The sequence below is a fragment of the Mytilus californianus genome, unplaced genomic scaffold (genome assembly GCF_021869535.1).
Source record: "Mytilus californianus isolate M0D057914Y unplaced genomic scaffold, xbMytCali1.0.p SCAF_8, whole genome shotgun sequence".
NCBI classification, from domain to species: Eukaryota; Metazoa; Mollusca; class Bivalvia; order Mytilida; family Mytilidae; genus Mytilus; species Mytilus californianus.
In genome coordinates this window covers 99,794,058-99,816,880 of record NW_026262734.1, presented here as the reverse complement: position 1 = coordinate 99,816,880, position 22,823 = coordinate 99,794,058, and the positions used below count along the sequence as shown (strand labels likewise).

The 22,823-nt window shown below is 32.8% G+C and overlaps 2 long non-coding RNA genes across 3 annotated transcripts; both read right to left on the bottom strand.

The window, feature by feature from the left end:
* Nucleotides 1-2,276: 2,276 nt before the first annotated feature.
* LOC127711391 (uncharacterized) lies at nt 2,277-5,432 on the bottom strand. The gene is made up of 3 exons (XR_007986669.1): nt 5,234-5,432; nt 3,718-3,848; nt 2,277-2,538 (listed from the first exon to the last, which is right to left on the bottom strand). It is a non-coding gene; the product is annotated as an uncharacterized LOC127711391 (long non-coding RNA).
* Nucleotides 5,433-15,625: 10,193 nt separating this feature from the next.
* LOC127710715 (uncharacterized) lies at nt 15,626-19,580 on the bottom strand. 2 transcript variants are annotated; one of them, XR_007986293.1, is made up of 5 exons: nt 19,456-19,580; nt 18,716-18,817; nt 18,152-18,329; nt 17,098-17,211; nt 15,626-16,072 (listed from the first exon to the last, which is right to left on the bottom strand). It is a non-coding gene; the product is annotated as an uncharacterized LOC127710715 (long non-coding RNA). The 2 variants fall into 2 exon arrangements; XR_007986292.1 differs by lacking the exon at nt 17,098-17,211 and having other exon boundaries at nt 17,247-18,329.
* Nucleotides 19,581-22,823: the final 3,243 nt, after the last annotated feature.

Below are 22,823 nucleotides of genomic sequence, written 5' to 3'. Positions count from 1 at the left end.
TTTTCCATAATTTGACAAGAAACCAGCAGACAGTAGAGCCGACAATACTTCTTTAGACACGTTTAAACATAGTACTTCAGTATCTTATAATCCGAGTTCATTTGGAGATACTATAAATCCTAATTATATGACTGCAAGGAAAGTTGCAGCGGTAGTTGGTAAAATCATTACATCTTTACCCGCACTAGGTAATATATGTATAATTATGACAAGATATTGACATCGCTTATTAAACGAGCGATCCTCTTGGGACTCTAAAGTTAAGTAACATCATATGTCAATTAAAGAGTTAGAATTTTGGCATTCTTCACTAAAGTCTTTACCAACTTGCGTGTTAGTACCAATTCAGAAACTTCCCGACTGGTTAGCTTATACTGATGCAAGTTCATATGCGGGCGCTGGCTACATTGTGCATTTTTATCTGATCAAATTGCGCATCAGATGTGAGCAAATGTAGAAAAGCTCAAACGTTTCACTTAGAGAGAATAGTGATTGATTTTGACTTTGAAATGTAATCCAGGTCATTTAAAAATGAATTTGTAAAACTATTCACTGATAACCAAAACGTAGCTCACATATCAGTTTGTAGTATGAAACATGATTTGCACAATCTAACTACAGAGATTATTTATATTTGTATAGAAAATTGGGTGTGTTGAATGAATACCAAATAAAGGCAACAGTAGAATACCGCTGTTCAAAAGTCATAAATCGATTGATAGAAAACAAATCCGGGTTACAAACTAAAACCGAGGGAAAATCGTGGAATACTACCGCGGATCAGTATACTAGTTAAATCTATGATTTTGACGATTGGGCGGTTTCGGACAAATTTTCCTTATATTTAATAACATATTGGGACCTTTACGCATATACCGATTTGCTTACAGTAACAATGCTAAACTTCCAAGGTATAAGTCATTTTTTTATCCTTAAACCACAGGTATGGATGCTTTCACGTTTTGTCAAGTGATAATAATTGGCTCGTTCCACCTGTATCTTTAATAGCTAACACTTAAATCTAATTCTGTAAAACCAAATTGGTAATTCCGAAGTTGAAATCGGTAATTTTTTGGCCGATGATGGTATCCGTCGACACCGGCGAGTTTGTTAGTTTAGTGCAAGATTTTCTTGAGTATGAAACCCCTTCTTATTTGTCCACAGGGGTTCAACTGAGAATTTGGTTTTCAATGAAGGCAGATTTATTAGTAATGTGCTTGTTGAATCTTGATGCTAAAAAATATGAATGGATTTCCAGTGAAAGTTTTTTCTTTATGCAGACCTTACCGCATTTTGATTTTATATTATTGCTGTAGATTTATACAGTGTATATGTAGACGGACCTGGACGCTTGTGTCATGGATCTGGCAGTGTTTTTCTGTCCCTGAAAGTATATGCATATCTTTCCATCTCTTTTGTAGATCTCTTTGAGAACAATATCTCAAACTGGTTTACATAACACCGCGTTTGAAGCTATGGATATGGCTTTAAAAAAAAACAGATCAGATTCCACAAACAAGAAATACGATTTGTATTTTAATAAATTTGAAATTTGGTGCAGAAAGTACTAGTTTATGCCTGTGGATGATTCTACGGTTTAAATGTATCTAACAGATTTAATACAATCAGCCTGTTCAATGTCTGTTCTTAACTCTAACGTTTACGCAATTAAGTCGTATCACGAATTGTTTTTATATCCAAACCCTTGTTGCAGTTCACTTAGAGTATCATTTACCTGTTAGATTAAATTATGCTCTCTGTCAGTTGTCCAATATTTTAAAGAAAGATCAGGTTTATTTTTAAAAGTATTGTACAGTTAAAGGTAAAATATTGTTTTTACAGCTAAACGATTGTCCAATCACTGCAATTAAGAACGGGTACAACAATAAAATGACGTCACTGCAATGTTTTAAATTTTCAATATTAATAGGGAAATATATAACGTATTTTATAAATCATGTCAGTACCAAAGCACTTACTACTCGGGGACTAAAATGCCACCACTGTATGCACAACTCAATAGCTAAATTTAGAATGGAAACATATGAAAGATTAATTATGAAGACTACTCCAAAATTTGGAAACATTTCTTAAATAAAGTCTTTTATAGATAATATTTAAAACGGTAGAATAACACTAACAGAATAAAATAAAAAAACAGTAAGGTAAAGAACCACCAAACACTCAATCGTCAAAATAAAATAGAAATAATAGAAGGAAATCAGCAGAAAATGACAGTTTGTAAAACACATGAAACAAGAAACACACCATTTTGCTCATGGCATTTAATGCATAGTATGTCGCATTTGAGAATCGATTCAATTGCATGACACGGTTCGGCTATGACAAGAAGAAACACGTCTTAAATGTTAATTTAAGAAAAGTCCAGTTTATTAAAAAGTTTATATATGTATGTCTGTCAAAATAATGGTCAGCAAGTAGGACCCATACATCTATGATGACATCATTTCTTTGTACAAACAACATGTTGCATCTTTGTCATACCAAGTTAGCGGACTATCCAGATGTTCCAGGTAGCTGGAAAATGAATGTTATGTAACATATTCAAGACAATGTAAATATTAGAAGGCGATTTTAATAACCAATTTGTAAACCATTGATTCATATACGAGGAAAGGCGTAAACTTATTTTGCATGTTGATAACACAATAATGCGGTGTACTATCATACTGGACATATTGACCTAGTTTGGAAATTACCAATGACACATCAACATACAAAACGATCTTACACATGTTACATTGGGGAAACAATTGTCCCCTTTATGCATTAATTCAGTACAGCGCATTCTTTCTGAATAGAAATATCCCAATCAAGAAAGAAACAAAGACATTGCTGCTTGATTAAAATCTATCTAAAGTGGCAAGAGTCACTATCTATCTCCTCATAATCTCTATGAAATATATTGGCTAGTCAGTGCTATTGAACGTTTGAAATAAAATATAATACAGACATCTTTCTATTTGTGCAGATCGTGTAATGATCTGTATATGTATTGTTGTTTCGTTTTTTTTAGACGGGATGCACGTCTCATAGCATTTGCTAAACTCATTGTATTTATATATGCACAGGCACAGAAAAGTAGTTAATAAAGCATAAATCATATCATTTTTATCTTGAATTTTTAAATTTCAACAATGTTTCCTGCCTTGTGGCCTTGTGAATATAATTAAAGAGCCATTTATTTCTGATCTAATATCCATATCGATTTTGTATATTTTCTTATGTCGTGCATATTTTGGGGCAGTTTTCAAACAACTTTTACATTTCACCCAATACAGTATAGATACGACATATCGGTTTTTGGTAAAGTGACGTGGTTAATCACTTTCCATGCTTTTAAGAAAAGTTCTTGTTATTTTCATTGGATACGCAATAAATATTGTTTTGCATGGACATTTACTTTACAAGTTTGAAACGATTGCAAAATAGCTAAAAATCTACATCTACCAAAACATTTTTTAAATTCAAATCTCTGATTATTTACGGTTGTTGAAACTTTTATTTAAATAGTTGCCACTGGACGATAAAAAACAAAATATATTTCAAGTTTCAAATGTTACTTCTTGAATGAAAACATCACTGTTAAGTTTTTGTGAGTCCGAAGCGCTTTTTCGGATTAACCTTCATCAGGAATACCGAACAAAAAGATTTATTAAATTCTTATTTTTTCAGCTGTAAGAGTTTAGTACTGACCTTAATGCAACACACAGCAAACTCATCCGTCTCGTGAATGTTACAGTAAAACGTAGGTGGGCAGTCTTGAATTGATCCCCGACCACAATTGATGTTAGGTAATGGTATTCCGAATGGGCAGGTAGGTACTGCTATAAATATACACGTATATAATTCAGTTTGACCATAATTGTAATTAAAGTCTCGAGTAATGTCTATCAATGGTTAAATCATTTTTGAGAGAATGTTAAATTCATTTGAAAATGCGTGAACACATCTGTTATGATAATCGTAAAAAGTAAAATAACAAAATTACCGAACTCAGAGGAAAATTCTTAACGGAAAGTCCCTAAGCAAATGACAAAATCAAAAGCTCAAACACATCAAACGAATGGATAACAACTGTCATATTCCTGACTTTGTACAGGCATTTTGTTATGTAGAAAATGGTGGATTAAACCTGGTTTTATAGAAAGCCAAACCTCTCGCTTGTATAAGAGTCGCATACAATTCCTTTATATTGAAAACGATGTGTGAACAATACAAACAGACATAATAGGTAAAACTGTCAGTTCGAATATAAAAACACACCTAGTTTTTTACATTCTCAAAATGATAAAAACAGTTAAAAATATAAAGCTGTCGGATCAATAATTCTAAAAGTGCACACTGCAAATCCTTTTCTTGGATTTAACGTTGTAAATAAAATTGAGAATGGAAATTGGGATTGTGTCAAAGAGACAAGAACCCGACCATAGAGCATAAAACAGCCCAAGGCTACCAATGGGTCTTCAACACAGCGAGAAAATCCAACTACCGGAGGCGGACTTCAGCTGCCCCCAAAACAAACATGTGTACTAGTTCAGTACAAATTGACGTCACACTAAACCCCGAAACATATAAATGAACTAAAATAAAAAAAAAACAACATTCAAGACTGACAAAGGACAGAGGCTTCTCACTTGGGACAGGCGCAAGAAATTCTGCGGGGTTAAACAATTTTTGTGAGATCTCAACCCTATCCCTATCCCTATCCCTATACCTCTAGCCAATGTAGAATAAACAAACACACAGCAATACGCACAGTAAAGCTCAGTTTAAAAAAAGTCCTAGTCCAATGTCAGAATAGGTTACGGAAGAAACTAAACAAAATGACAATGATGAATAAAGTAACAAAGGAGTATAAGCGGTTATTGACATGCCAGCTCCATACCTCAATCAAACTGATTGAAAGACTATGTCTTCATCATTTGAAAATCCAGCAAATCCCTCCCGTTAGGGGTTTAGTATAATACCATAATAGATATTTTACAATTAACATAAATGTAACATTTTAAATAATATAAGCATTTAAATAAATCAAACATTCAAGGTTAAAGTAACGATTGTGCTTTTCACATCAAGGTTACAAATGTTTGAAATATATATTTTAACTGAGAAAATGGTAAGATATTAATAAAAGATAAATAAAGTGTCTGTATCAATATATATAATTTAAAAATTGAATTGTGGACCCCTATGAAAATATTGTACATACCTTGACTCTGCACACAACCAATAACACAACTGAACATTATCAATATTGACCACATTATGATCTGTAGGGTAACAGTAACGTAACTGGTATTCGGTGGAGAACGTCTTTATATACACAAGTAAAAAATAATTATGTAACCACTTTAACAACTAACTGCTAAATTACCCGGAAAGGTGTTTTCTATTTCATACTGTGAACGTTTTAATAAATGATGTAATAAAAAACACAAGACAATTATATAAAAAAAACCACTGTAAATAGAATTTGATAACCAATGAAAGAACCGAAAGTGTGGAGGGAAAATAACATCCTAATGTTTGGTCATGTGTATGATGATTTGTTGTTTATATCCATGTGTTTATTATGCTGGGTCAGTATTTATGAACTTGACAGTTTATCAGTGCGCAATACATCGCATTATAAACTACAGAATTTCAATAGAAGAAAAAAAGGTTGAAAAAGATACCAAGAGGATATTAAAACATTGTCAAAGAACGACGACAGACAACATCTTGACCAAATAAAAGAGAATGAACAGATAAACAATCATCCTTAAAACAAGAACAAAAGATGACGATTGCGCAAAACAAACATGTTAGTGTTGATAACAAAAGGATAATGATCAATCTTTCTACGGAAATCTTCTGATCTTTTTTGTATTTTAATTTCTTGATAACAATAAATATACAAAAAAAAGGAAAAGAATAAAAGGAACACATTGTATGACACTGGTTTCAATTAGAGTGACATTTCATTCTTAAATACCCAAATATCATAAAAGAACAAAATTAAAATCTGCAAAGCAAAATATATAGAACGTTGATAACATAACGTAATGAAAAAAGCTTTACAAAACTGCCAAAATAGTTGACGGTTAACTTGTTAAATTTTATGTCATCCGTGCTCATCACTTTGTACGTATACATTATTTTGCACTTTTAAATATTTTTATTCGATAATTACTGATTAAATTTAAAACCTGGTACATGTTTATATGAAGAATTTATTCACATCATATTAAATTCGTTTGTGTGGTATACATTGCTGGATCTGTATTCCGCAAGTATTGCACTGTCTGCTTATGTATTACATGCGAATGTACATATATTAAAAGTACTGCTACAATGATAACACATACGCAAATTATTCATTATGATTTATACATTTCATGGACAATACATTTATATTCTTGCAGGATATCCTCTATGAAACCACAACTTTAATGTGCTATCATATTTTATACAGAATTACATTATATAATATACATCTACACAGAAGTGACATGCACATGTTTAAGCCATTAGTGTGATTGTTGTTGTTTAGCGCTAGTTTGGTGGTAAGTTTTATCATTGTCTAAGGTCGAACACAAAGATGAACACTTTTTCGGATTATTGTTTTGAAGTTAATAAAAAAAAAAAGATTTTAAAGGACATATCGACAGTAGACATTAATGTCAAAATATTCTTTTCTGATTTTGAGTTTGACAAACATATAAAAACTAGAATGAGTGTGATGCTGAAAATGCTGTTAAACTGTTTTGTTTATTTTGTTTGTAAACATGTGCTTTATTTATGTTTGCTATATTCCTATTCGCTGACTTGAATTGACGAAAATATGTCTTTTGAAAATGAATCTCTTCGGATTGAGCAACACCAATCACATACAGATGCATCGGAATCAAGAAATAAGACGGTTTGAAATTCTGTTCTTTATCGTATAGGATAAATTTATCTTTTTTAGTATACTTTTATGCAGGATTGCCAGGGAAAATAAAAAATGATTAAAGAATTTAATAGGGTTGATAATAGACACAAGTTGTTTAACTTTACCGCGGTTTTGAACATAAAAAAGAAAAAAAAACAAACATTATGTCAAAGAATCGCATAATCTAAAAACGGAGCGACACCCAGCACAAAAATTGATACTGTCTCGTGTACCTTAATTTACACAGCTTGCATGTCTTTCTGTTTATATATTTGTCAGTACGGATCCCTCCTGGCTCCTCATACCTATGTCATTTTCTGTCCATATATCTGTCTTCTTGTGTATCGGTTTGGTTGTCTCATTGTGCGTACAGAACTATGTCTCCTATATGTGGTTAATGTTTACTTGTATTCGTCTTCCTGTTTGTGCATATGTCTACGTATTTAATTTTTTTCCTTTTCCGGTGCATCTGTCTCATTGCTTGTTCCTTTATTTGTCTGTTATTTTGTATGTGTTTTGTACATGTTTATTTTTAAATCAGGCTCAGTCTGTCGGTATACTTTTATATTAAACATATGTCATCTTGTTCACCTGCAATTATGTATCCTTTTTTGGACATAGGAATGTTTCCTCATTTCTGAGTTTATCAGTCTTCTTGTTTGTTCATATATGTTCCTTCATTTGTAAGTCTGTTTTCGTGTTTGTAATTACGTACAACTCCTTTTTTCGTAAGTATGTTTCGTTGATTCCTTGGGAATCAGTATTTATATTCAATTCTATATCCTCGTTTTCATTTCATCACCTTGATTGTCCGAACATATTTCTACCATGAAGTCCGGAGTATTATTGTTTATGTGAACGTCATTCTCCAATTTCCCGCCTTTATTTATCGTCTTTAAATACATATCAATCATAAGCATGTTGCCCGTAACGCCAATTTTTATAACTTTTTATATTTGTATTTATTGTGTTTTTTTTTAAATTTGTTAAGTAAATATATTAAAATCTTTCATTTTTGATTTATTTTGATTTTTCCATTGGATTATTATTATTATTATTATTATTCTTTTACCTTAATTTAAATTACTTCATCAGTCGTTCTGGGTCTGTATACATACCAGGTTTGATTAACAGCGCGGATATGCTTCTAGCACACATTAAATCTTAAATCTTAAATCAGCTGGGGGAAGGTCATCGTGCGGTCATATCTTTGTTTGAAAGAAACAAGGCACATAAATGTGTATTGATGCTCATTAATTAAAGTTTATGTAAGTGTTTATTTCCTTGCAGCTGCCATTTGTTACTTTATCTCTTAATCTTGACTTATTTATTGATGTCTGCAAATTGTTTAACCGCATTGTTTGATAGTCTACTTTATCTGATAAATCAGGCGTGTCAACATTGATTTCACTCCTCCCCAACATTGTCTATAGTTATCAGAAAGTTAGTTTTAAGTAGCAATTGAAATTTTGTAAAGGAAATAGATATACATGTTTATTTTTGTAACAATTTTATTCTGTATTTATTGACCCGCCATCCACCCCTAACACCTCCGAGATTGTGGTTTGTGCTTTGGCAACATGCTATGAGAGCAATGTAATAATGGATGTTACCCATTCTTTACTTGTCACAAAATTATTACCTGAGTTCTCAGGCAGCCCTGAATAAAACGGGTAACTAGGCAGCCCTCTCGTCGGGTGAACGAATCATTTGTTTTTTCCATTTGACAGTTCTTTTGGATACATGTTTTAGTGTGCAAATGGTTTTTTCACTCGAGGTTATCCGTCTCAGGTTGCAAAGTGAGCCCATACCCTCTAAGCATGGGCTGGACCAGCGCTCAACATGCAGGTATGTTATTTTAGAGAAGGTATTAAATATATTCTGCTTTGTATCGGTATGATGAGTTTAGCCTTTTTCAAATGCTTTTTTTATATTAAGTTCTTATGTTGTGCTGTTACACCACTGTCCCATGTAAGGGGAGGATTGAGCGTTCATAAACATGTTTAACCAGCCACATACTGTATGTGCCTGTTCCAAATCAGGAGCTTGTAGTTCAGTGGGAGTCGTTGGTTCATGACTGACATATTTGTTTTTCGCAAATCGTTTTGTTATAAATTATGTGTTAGTTTTCTCAATTGAATGTTTATATTTTCGCATGTTTTCATATTATTCATATATAATATGGCAGTTGTTATCAAATAGTCCGTTTCTATGTATGTTGTCGTTTGTTTTGTGGCAGTTCAGTGCTTCTGTTGTTCCGTTTTTTTCCTCTTATAGTTGATGTGTTTCCCTCTGTTTCGGTTTTTGTCACGGATTTGTTTTCGTTTAATCGATATATTACTATTGAACAGCGGTATTCTACTGTTGCCTTTATTTGATGTCTGGGCCTTTCATATCCGACTATACGGTATGGGTTTTTCTCATTGCTGAAGGCCATACGGTTGCCTCAAATTTCTTACATCCACTTCATTTGAACTTTGGTGGATAGTTTTCTCATTGGCAATCATTCATTTACATGTGTAATGATGTTATTGAACGTAAAATATAAGGTAATGGTCAATGAACATTTACCAGAATAATAAATCAAAACGGATGACAGCAAGCGTCAAAATTACCACAAATCACACCAGACTACACCAGGAATCTGTATACAATATATTTGTAATACGAATCGTATACTTTTTGAAATATAACATTTTCCAAAGAATAAACATCACCACCGAATTAAGATCGCCAGGTTTGGTGGTATGCGATATTCGTTACAGGTGAGACAAAATACAGACAGCCACTTCCTGCTTAAAAACCTATCATTTTTCAACATTTTCAAGGAAAAGAAGCTCTTATTCTGTTTTTGTCATTTAGTGACCACAATCGATTCTGATAAGTCTGCCACGTTTGGTCAAACAACGGTGTGTGCATACGCTAAATTACAAGGAATTTATGAAAAATTAACAAATTAAAAAATTTATCGCAATTTGTACATTTTCCCGTTTAATCATTGACAGGAATTGATACTCAAAAATATGTGGCAATGACGTCATGTATCAGTGCAGTAAACTCACGTTTTCAAGTCCATCCGCGTCAATTTATCTATGAAATGCACGCGACTTCATTTCTACAACCGAACAACTATCCCAACATTCTGTACGAGTAAAAGTAATTTTACAAAATATCTCATTTTACCTCATATTATCAACCAAAAATTTGAGACAGCTAAGACAAATTGCCGACAAAAAGAATAATGTCATTTTATTTTTTGATACCGACTTCATCAGCTCGAATATCAGCTCGCCTTAGCGAGCTCGCTTGATATTCTTGCTGATAAAGTCAGTATCAAAAACAAAATTGCCATTATTTTATATAAATCTGATATTACTGCAATTATCTCCCTCAACACAAACTGTATAATGAAATATATAGAACATACATTTAATCTGTTACATATTAATTTCAACATGCGTTAATATCTTAAAAAACTTGTATGCTTTCCACCCATGAATCACCAAAAGTATTGATAGATATTTGAAGTAAGTAAGAGGAGCATTTGCTACGATGTAGACCAAACATAAACATGTAATTTTGTTCAAGGACGAAATGTTCATAAAAGCAAAGTTCTGAAATAATATGTCGCTATTAGCAGTAAGTTTGGTTCAGTTTTGTCAAAATAAGCTCAAAACATCGCTGATGTATTAATCGATTTACAAATCAATAATTTATCCTGATTCAATTCCGTAAACCAATTAGGCGATTCAAAGTGAAACTAATTGTTGATATTAAAGACAAGAATATGGCAATACTGGCAAAAAATGTTATTAGTATAAAATGCACCTCGCTTTTTGAATAAAAATGTCACAAGTGGGTTGAGTATTTAACAAAATAGGACATAACGTGGTAGTTCTAATCATTCTTCTTAATACACATTTTAAAAATTAAAGCATTTGTATTGCAACTGTACGTTTTAGCTGGTATTGTGAACTATATTTGTCGTTTGTCTGTATTGTTAAGCCTTCGTCGTCATTGTTTGTCACCAGGTATTGTCCTCCAGTCGTTTATTTTTAAAGAATTATTATCCTCTGAAAGTACTGGGCCACTAGAAATCAAATTATATTTCATTTATACTTAGAATATTTACTTTTTAAACTATTTCCAATGATGGAAAGTAGAACATCTTTCAAAACAAAATAGGTACTACGCATAGCTGTACAAATTCATAAAATATAAGAGGCTTATAGTTGTGTATGCCAGACGCACGTATCGTCTGCATAAAACTCACCAGTAACGCTTTAGTCCAACAGTTGGAAGGTCAGTATGTAACGTATTTTAGTAATTGTGGTATTAAATTAAGCTTAAAGACTTTGGATCACTGTAGAATCATTGTTGACAGTTTCCTTTAAATAATACAAACTTATATGAAATAAAACCAGAACGGAATATTTGTCCTTTTACTCAGATCAGAAGTACCGGTTTTTGTCCTACCAACCACCCGTGACCCAGTGCGTTCTAATCATAAATGAAGGATATGATGAATTCTTCAGTACAAGCCAGGATAAGGTATAGCTTTGAGATGAAATTACTATATTCAAACTAAGACAAAACAGCTTTGAATTCTTGAAATTGCAGCATGCAACATAGAAAGCAATGGGATTTTAAAGAAGAGGTTTACTTTCCAAAACCGTTTAACATACATAGGGAAAATTTCTAGAACAGAAATGTTTAGAATGCCAAGAAGATCTAACATATTATCTATTTCACGCCAAATTGCAACTATTCACATGCTCCATTGAAAATCCTTTCCCGTTAACAGTTAACTGTATGTGACAAAAAAACTGCAAAATAGGATATAAAAGAAAGTTAGATGGTACAAATCGTTATAGTTGTTTTTGCACTTGAAGGGTGATTTTTACCCGTTTTCATGTGTGTGCTTATACAATAACAAATAGGTTGATAGAGAAAAACAGTAAATAGAAAACCGCTATCAAAAAGTGTATTATGGCCAAAATTGTCATCCAACCCTTATAGCAGAATTTGCTCATGAATGATTATGTGTATTCATTGTTAGTGTTTCATGCAGACAGAAAAGTAGGTAGCAAGAATCTGTAAGTAGCAATGACAGCAAAAGGTCTCTTTGACCTATAATGGTTTACTTTTACAAATGGTGACTTGGATGGAGAGTTGTCTCATTGGCACTCATACCACATCTTCTTATATCTATCTACAAATAATCAACCATGGCCGAAATTGTCTTTTTACGCTTTAAAGATGTAAGTGCCGTTAAATGGTTTTTAAATTAAGAATGGAAATGGAGATTGTGTCAAATAGACAACAATCCAACAAAGAGCAGAAAACAGCCAAATGCCACCAATGGGTTTTCAACACAGCGAGAAAATCCCGCACTTTAACTGTTTTTCTAATATCTTTATTGCGTATGTATTTTTAATGTACATATTCAGGGCGAGAAGATGAATAGGAACCAGGCGTTGTTCTAGACTGACACGCTGATCCAAATTTCGTAACGTCCTAGTTCACAAGGTAACAGTCCACAGGAAGACATATCACTCTAACAGGACACATTATTCTGAGTCTGGACCGACCAATATTTGCTCTTCCTCCTATATACAGCGTGCTTATCAGAGAGGCATTCAATCTTTGATTTGAATTGACAGATGATCGAACCCATGACCTCCCGTGTTCGAGCAGTGGTGTAGCATCCATTGAGGTAATGAGGCAACTTCCTAAGCAAATGTTTGACCATTAAAAAAAGAAAGATACAGAGAAAATATATAACGTGACGGAATTGGGATGTACAATCTGATGTTGGAAAAGTGCAATAATTAGCTGTAGACAATTGGCTGTCCCTGTCTAACATGCTTTTCTTTTCCAGTTGCAACTGAAATTCATGCTGTCCCTCGTCGACCCATTTATATATATATATATATATATATTTTCTTGTCCTGAATATGCATGTAGTTATTGTCACTTGATGTCAGGCAACAACAATAAATTAATCAAACATGCATAAAATTCGATTTTTTGCATTTGTAAATGCTGAAAACTATTTTGCTATTCTGATTTTCCATTATCCACTCTCTATTTCATTGCAGTCTTTTAATAATGTCGAGGCGTCGACTGACCAGACTCTAATTGTATGCCTTACTAGAAATAAAATTCAAGATACTCTTCGGTCGAACTGAGGACGCTACCACAATACCCCTAGGCCAACGAGGCTTTAGGAATATAATAGACTAGAACACACCAGCAAATATCCGATCCGTGACTGAATTAAATAAAAATAAAATTGAGAATGGAAATGGGGAATATGTCAAAGAGACAACAACCCGACCAAAGAGCAAATAACAGCCGACCAACAATAGGTCTTCAACGCAGCGAGAAAATCCCACACCCGGAGGTGATCCTCAGCTGGCCCCTAAATAAAAATGTGTACTAGTTCAGTGAAAATGGACGTCATACTTAACTCCAAAACATATAAATGAACTAAAATTAAAAAAACATACAAGACTAACAAAGGCCAGAGGCTCCTGACTTGGGACAGGCGCAAAAATGCGGCGGGGTTAAACATGTTTTGTGAGATCTCAACCCTACCCTATACCTCTAGCCAATGTAGAATAAAGAAACACACAGCAATACGCACAGTAAAACTCAGTTTAAAAGAAGTCCGAGTTCGATGTCAGAATAGGTACCAAAAGAAACTAAGCAAAATGACAATGATACATTAATTAACAAAGGACTACTAGCAGTTACTGACATGCCAGCTCCAGACCTATGTCTTCATCATAAAGTACATACCATATATCGTGTGTTTAATTTTTGCTTTGTTCGCGGTAGGTAAAGAAACGCGAAAATTTGACCCCGCGTAAATTTCCCTGCTTATTCCTAGTTAATCAAAATTTGAAAGTTTAAACATTATACTGCTAATTATGGAGTGTTTGTATTGTTCAATAGATCACAAGAATGAGCATACTTAATCAAATCTCTGTTTTGATAATAATTAAATTGGCTAAACAGACGTGTCACACCTTTTGAAAACACAGCAATCAGATGTTAATTATTGACGAGCTATTGTATTGATAGGTGTCATAACCCAAACAATATGCATTTAATAGTTTAATGTAAAAATAGAATAAAAATAAATCACTTTTACACGGATACTTGTATATCTGTATTGATTAAAGCCTTCTATTTCTAACATGCCCAAATGTGCATAATTTACGTTCTTTTGAAGTTCTATAAATTGTGTATTTTCGTTTGTACAACTCTTAATTATTTGTGATCGACTACCTAAGATTGTGACACGGTGTTGACTGCTGTACCCCTATTTTGACATTTTTACCTATTATGTCTGTTTGTTTTATTCACGCATCGTTGTCAATATAATAAAATGTGATGCGACTGTCATACAAGTGAGAGGTTTAGCGCTATAAAACCAGGTTCAATCCACCATTTTCTACATAAGAAAATGCCTGTACCAAGTCAGGAGTATGACAGTTGTTGTCCATTCGTTTGATGTGTTTGTGCTTTTGATTTTGCCATTTGATTAGGGACTTTCCGTTTTGAATTTTCCTCGGAGTTCAGTATTTTTGTGATTTAAATTTTTTTTGGTCAATCATTCTTTTGTAATTTACATCTTAACAATGCTATACAGTTATATTTCGCGTGAAGTTTCCCATTCAGCGAAAATTATACACAGTGAAAATTTAACCTGCCCATTTTGTCATGAAATCGCGAAAAAAAAGCCGACGCGAAAAAAACCCGATATACGGTATGTCTCATTTTTAGCTTGCATTATTAGTATTCGTATTAGCATCTGATAAATTCATGCTGATTGTAAAGTGCACAGTTTTCTCTGCTTTTGAAATCTGTCTGCTTGATCCCGTCCTGTCCTGTTTATTTTTTAACTTCAATGTAATTAACCAAAATTAGTAGTGGTATTTAGGTGGAAGAAAATAGACGTGTTACATAGGTATAAAACAACTACTGGAAGAATTCAAGGTTCTCCTGATAGAGGAGGGATTAACAAAAATTAACAGGAAACTACATGTGACATCTATTATTATTACCGGTGTCGGATTCGCCTCGAAATTTCTTAATCATTGGTAGTACTAATTATGTGGAAAACAAAAGGGCATGGAATAGTGTAAATATTAAACTACACCATTGTCCTATATTAGTTATATATACAGTTAAATTCTTTGATTCGTCGTTTATACGTCATGCCGGCTAACACATTGGACCTCGTTATTTTATAGTATAGATACACATGCATAAAATTGAGAATGGTAACGGGAAGAAAACAACCCGACCAAAGAGCAAAAAACAGCCCAAGGACACCAATGGGTCTTAAATACAGCAAGAAAATCTGCCCCCCCCCCCCCCAAAAAAAAAAAATGTTTTACTTCAGCAAAAAAGGATGACACACTTAACTCCGAAACATATAAGTGAGCTAAAATTAAAAAAAATATACAAAACTAACAAAGGACAGAGGCTCCTGACTTGGGACAGACGCATAAATGCGACAGGGTTATGCATATTTGAAACAAGAATATATGGACATAATTAATGATTGGCGTATTTGATTACCTGTAACTAGATTAACTATTTCCTCTATATTCTTGTCAATAAAATCGCACAGAATTTAATAACAAAATATGTTAAGATTTAAAATAGATTGGGTTTAAATTAACATTTATTCCAACAAAGTATGTGTATTCAACGAGCAAAAGAATCACGCAATCTATGATCCCCTCCGTCATGCTTCAATGCAAATTGCCCACATACGTTCAAATAGATTGGTTATGTCGAGTAATGTCACTTCATTGCAAGCCTCAAATAAAACATGTAAAACCAGAAGTCATGTAAATGGCTATATTTCGTTCTCTTTACAATATATGCACTGAGGTATAACGTCTGGACTTTGATACGTCAAGCAGGACTGACACATCCTTTCGTCTAATTGAAAATCTAGTTTTTTAAGCAATGTAATGGTTGATATAATACATTGTTGTCGATAAAACAGTCAGTTAATAAGATCTTTACATCTATAATAACATTTCTTTTCTCCAACATCACGATGTACTTTAGACATACCAATGTAGCTGATTATTGAGTTGGGTTAGGCAGCTGTGAAAATAAAATTACGTGAACTGTTATAAGTTTATATCAATTAATTCAAAATAATTTTAATAGTACAATTTGATGTTCAGCGTATTATAAAACATTTTTATAAAAAAATGTACACACGAATATGTCTACATATAAGGGAAAAGCGTTAAACTATATTACATGCTAATAATAAAAGTTTCGTACACAATTATATCTTGGAATGGGAAGTTCACATGCATTTGGTTTTTGCAGAGGTCAAAAGTTATGGCTGTGACGGATATTTTCAACATGTGTATGCCTCGATCTTTAACTTTGACTAAAATTATGAACTACCCCTTCCTGTACTTTGAGTAGTTTTAAGTATTCAATTAAACCGCTATCCAGCCGCATTTGAGCTTATTAGGTTTCAAAGTTGAGTCTCTATTATAAGAAAAAAAGAGATCATTTATGAGAACCAGAAGGTAAACGAAACAAAATATTCTTGAATTTTAAGTATCTTCACAACAGAAGCGTGATTTTTTAAACCTCTATATTTACAAAATGTAACATATATGGTATGTATCAAAGAGAGGAAAACATAGCATAAAGTACGTTATAAAATAAAAAAAAAGTGAAAAAATAGAAAGAGGAAAGTTGGAGCCTAATTTCAACATAGATGTAATGTTGGTTTTATCGTTTCAAAAGGAGACATGACAAATTGTTCATTCTAATGTAAAAGTATATACTTTTCCTTTCTGATTAGAGAATATAATGGGTTTTTTTTGTAAAACGTTTGATCCAACGTAATTTGAATTTAAACATATCAAAATTAAATGATTGTGAAACAATTTTTGGATAAAACTGTTGCATCTTCGCTCATTTATTACATACAGAAATTATTGTCTTTCATGTACATAAATGTTTAAACTATTTTATATTATTGATATGTATTTAATCATGATGATAACGCAGCATTTCTAACTAAGAACTTAATCAAAATTAGAAAAAGTGTCTTAATATATAAACTGAATTATTCTGACCCAGTATAAAACTATCCGACTTACCTTTACAATGGACACTACTAATAACACAAACGATTAATATCCAAATTGGTCACATTATTATGCGTGTAAGACAAAACAAAATGTATTTACTTTGGAAACCGAAACATGATAAAGCTGTAAGTAAACAAAAGTGTAACTGATATAATTACCATTTGGACAACAGGCAAAATATTCATCAGCAGGACCTCCAATACAATGATAACCATACAGACAATTGTTTGATCCGACAACCATTCCACAGGTACGAGAAGGGTGGGGATTGCAATATTTGCAAGCTATCAGGATGTCAAATACAAAACTAGTCAACCATTAAAATCAACAACAAAAGCTTACTAAATCGACAACATTTTTATACTTTGTTACTGGATAGATACATTTTAATACGGCTTATATTTCGTCTTATTCGTGTGTGTATATACTGAAAGAGAAATGCTTGTTTATTTGCAGTGTTTAACAAATATATATAAATATATTAAAATATTTTTTCACTAATACATGATTATTTGAAAACATTTGTTTTCATAGTTACATCCATATGTTGGTACATGCATACTTGTATTTGAAAATATTGAAACATGATAGTCATGTCGATTATAAAGACAGAAACCTTACCTTATCCCTTGCGGTTGAAACAAAATGAAACCATAAAATCCGTAAAATAACTAACGTATCTTTTTTTTTTAATTAATGTTACACACTTCTGATCATATTGTGTTAAAATCGGATTCAGGGACGATATCAAACTGTTATAACACGATCGTTACATATCGATATCCGCAGTGAATCCACACGAATGATATCTTTAGCAAACGATGATGTTTACAGACAGCAAATACTTTAAAGGATTAAAATCAATATACCACCTCGTTTTTTGTTAACATATTGTATTGCCATTATGCAATTACATATACCTATATTCTTATCATTGCTTGTTTCTGATAATTGTCCAAGGTATATCAGCTATATTGCTTTTCGAAGTACCTGGTGAAATGTTATTGTCGAATTGAGAATAAAAAAATAACTGTTTAAAAGATGAAATACTTAGATCATATACTTCGTTGGTACTCCCTGGTATCGAGGGCCTATGCCTGAGTTGGTACTCCCTGGTATAGAGGGCATAGGCTTGAGTTTGTATTCCCTGGTATAGAGAGCCTAGACCTGAGTTGGTACTCCCTGGTATAGAGGGACTAGTCTGAGTTTGCACAACCTCTGATGAAATTTCGGTTTTCAGTCTGCAATTAGATTTGTGTAGAATTCTAATTGTTATATTTCTGCGTCATTGGTGATGAGTTTGTAAATGAAACACCTCTTTAACGTAATAAATTATTAGCTTTGTATTTTTTGACGTTTGGTATGAAGCACCTCTTCTTTGACTAATGAATAATCTTGGAGGGTTAGCTGTCCAATTCTTACTGATGCTGGTTAAATGATATGTATCCTACTTATTAAACATGTTAAATGCAAACAATATGTCCAACAGAGATTCTTAATCAATATCAAAATAAAGAGTATCAAACATGCACAAGCGACTTAAAATAGATAGGAGTTATCCATCGTACCCAATGTCTATCCCCTTAAACAATGTTTGGGATCGTCTAATGTTCATTTGACTACTTACGAATCGGGCAGCAAACTGAATTCCTACAATAATATCCCCATTGGCATTGCGTACCACCCGGTCCTAGTCCACACTGACCTTTTGGTGACCCTTTTTCACAAACTGAAAATTATAAACATGAAGTTATTCATTTTCATCTTCTGGACGTTATTACTCCTTTAAGATATTTGATTTCAATAATAGATTTCATTTGATGAGAATGACAGAATATCATTTGAAAAAAAGCATCCGAAGTTTTATCAACTCAGATTCTAATTGGCTTCTGTTTCTTTAACATACAAAAGTAACCATCATGATAATGCAGCATTTCTAATGAAGAACTTAATCAAAATTAGATAATGTGTCTTTATAATTATATATTTCTGTGACTGTATCTTACAATCCTTTACTATAGATATTTGGCTAATCTGCAATCAATTACATCTTCATGCTTAATACATCATGTACTGTGTTACAACTCTAGATTCTACTGATGAGGAAAGGTAACACTAGTCCACCGAAAGCTGAAAATCAGTCTAGGTGGCGTAGTGGTCTAGAGCGATGGACACAGTACATGCGGTGTTGTCTCGATATCCCAATAGCATAAGTTCGAATTCCGGCGAGGAAAGAACAAAAATTATTTTGCTTCCCCAAATTTTCCGCATATTTGCAGATTTAACATTGTTGAGCTGATATTTAGAGTAGTTGTAAATTGAATTATTCTGAAATATTACTACCCAGTATAAAACTATCCGACTTACCTTTACAATTGACGCTACTAATAACACAAAAGATTAATATCCAAATTGGCCTCATTATTATGCGTATGGTAAGACAAAAAACTACCAGAGATCGTCTTAAATTTATATTGACAGATAAAAAAATGTTAACGCCTTTGTGTTAAATATTCATGAAAGGTGTTTTCTACAATAAGATCCGTGTTTGTTTACGCAATGATTAATGACATAACATATAAACATGAATTGGACAAATAATATCACCACGATAAATTAAATGGGGTAACCACATTTAATTTTGAATTACGTAAGGTCAAAGATCCGCTTTTATGTTTAACTAGTAAACCAATTTTGATCTGAATAGCTCTTCAAAAAGTAAAATAACTAAAATACCGAACTCCAAGGAAACGTCATATCGGAAATTCCCTTATTTTCAGTCTTTCAGTCAATTTGTAGAGCAATAAATTCGTACTGTTTAGATAATTTGCTTGCAGTCAGTTGAGATCTGTTCAATATATGTTCAGATAGTTCAGGAGTTCTTATTTACCTGATCACATTAACTTTATTCTGAATGCATGAAATGCTACTGAAATGTACTGAGTTAACTGCAAGAGAAATGTCTAAAAAAAATAACTAACCGCTGTGGTATAGTCTGAAAATTGATGAAAGACTTAACGTAACTGACTAATTTATTTGTCTGATATGTTTAAAATAAATGACCATTAACGACTTAAATTCATTTAATGGTGAATTGCACAGTGATTGATCGCTTGTCGTTTACCTCATTGCTGACTATTGTGATAAGTTAATTTGTATGAATCGCTATATGAAATCGCTTAAACTTTCATCGGATCATGGAAGGTAATGTTGACTTGGTTATCGTCTCATCTACGAATGCGTCATCTGCCTTACCAATCCAGATTCGGCCAAGAATGTCTCAATACGGAATATGGTACAATGGTTCATAAGAGACGATCGTGTTGCTGCAATGCGATCTAAGCCAACGAAACGCTTCTATCCAGACTTCATCTTGATTCTTAAGTACAAAAAGACGGACAGTAAAGCTACCAATATACACATGTTTTAGAGCGTTAAAACCAAGTGTATGCGTATAGGAGATTATTCAAACTGTGTTCCCTCATGGACGAGTCTAGATAAGGTTCACTTTAGATAAAAACAAAATTAGAAAATTGCTGCATTGATGCAAATGTGGAAGATCAGCCAATGTTCCAGATTACCTTTATTCTAATTATCATCACGAATCTTTACAGGTCTTTTAAGCTTTGAAGGCTATAAATATTCGGAATGAATCTACTATGGTTAGGATATGACAAAATGCACTGTAGTGCAGTGTTTTGGAGAAGATTGAGAAATCCTAGAAAAGAGGGATGAAAAGATACCAGAGGGACATTCAAACTCATAAATTGAAAATACACTGACGACGCCATGACTAAAAATGAAAAATAAACTGTTCAGTGGTTGTCGCTTGTTGATGTGGTTATTAAATGTTTCTCGTTTCTTGTTTTTTTTATATAGATTAGACCGTTGGTTTTCCTGCTTGAATTGTTTTACACTACTCATTTTGGGGCCCTTTATAGCTTGCTGTTCGGAAGGGCACATTCGTGAAAAGGAAACGGGATTGTTGTAACGACAATAGGAAAATATCCGCTATCACCTGTGAAACGGATATTCCATAATGGTTGACCAACTCGTGATGGCTTCCGTACAATTTACGAAGGGATGATTTCAACATTTGGTTTAATAGCTTACTTATGAGCAGCAACCCTTTATCATGGAAATCATGATAGGAAATACAAACCCGGGAATATCTTATCAATTGGGAGATATATACTCCGTATGCAGGCGCTGCTGGAATGTTGCTACATAGTAATGGAAAGTTCACAATTGTGAAGCTGAAATCATCTCTTTTGTCGTAAAGTTTTGTTTTCAACCGACCCTCATTGTCTATTTCTAGATGTAAGTCAAGATATGAGGCAGATTTAACTGTAGACGTTGTATCCTTTATTTCTAGTTCTATGGGATAGATGCTTTCAACATAGTCACCAAATTTTGAATTATTTAGTGAGAGAACATCAACTATATAGCGGAAAGTAAAGTTAAAGATTACTGCTAACTTCTTTTCTTTCTTCTTAAAAAATTCCTGTATGAAGTCAGCCTCATAAGAGTAAAGGAACAAGTCGGCAAGAAGATGGGCACAGTTGGTTCCCATGGGAATGCTGATAGTTTATAGAACCTGTTTAATATAAATCCGTCACTTGTGCTTTGTGGATTTTCCAAGTCAAGTTTGCTGTTGGTAGCCACCTTCAATCTTTCCTGTTACTGATTAAGAAACAACAATTGTTTTTATTAAAATCAATTTATTTATGAAATAATTATTTATTACTTCATCGACAGCAAACAGCAAATCTGTCAGTAATACCCCTTAGGACACTATTGACGATTAGGACCGCGCCCCAAGAATTTGTAAAAGTATACTTAAAACAATCGACAAGAGTTGAAATAATGTGTTTAGTTTGTAAATTGAAGGTTTTTATAATTAACTCGTTATTCTCGTTAGAATAATTGGGCTTATACGAATACTATTGTCCTTTTGTATTCTTTTGACATTCGTTCATATAAATAAGAACACGAAATACTAGTAACTGATTTGTTGAGATAATTTATCCATAACAAAACTATTGTCGTCACTTATTTCTACAGGCAAAGATAAGTATAATAATAATACCTAATTTAAACATATATAGGCAAGTATATACATCAATATGAGTCTTTTGTAGACGAAACGCGCGTCAGTCGCAATTACAAAATTTCAATCCTGATATTTATGATGAGTTTATTTGTATTGGATAAGTTTTGTATTGAAGTAATAGACAGTATTTTGAACTTACAATAACAATAGAGAAAACACCAAGATAAATATGGTAGACAATTGTCTATATCGTCTGGTCTGCTAAATATCGAACTTGACATATTCCCAAATATGATTGTTGTGCCGAGTGTGAATTTGCATTACTATTAGATATGTCTCAGTATTTATACATCCAACATTTATGTTTATATTTAGGATGTTTCTTTTTTAAGTGTGATTGGATATTGTGTTATGTCTTATCATTTGCGGTATGAATTCTGTATATTCGGTATAGTCAAGTGTGTTTACTGTTTGGTCTATTGGCTTGATTATTTCCTATGTGAATTGAAATATTATTCATGACAAGTAATATTATATAATTACAATGTTTTTTTGGCAAATAAATTCATCATAAATAAAAGATATTTAGACAAAAATAAGCCTGGTAACATCAATGAGTTTTATCAAGTGAATGTTGTTTTGACGAATACGACATATTCATTGACGAAATTGACAATGCACT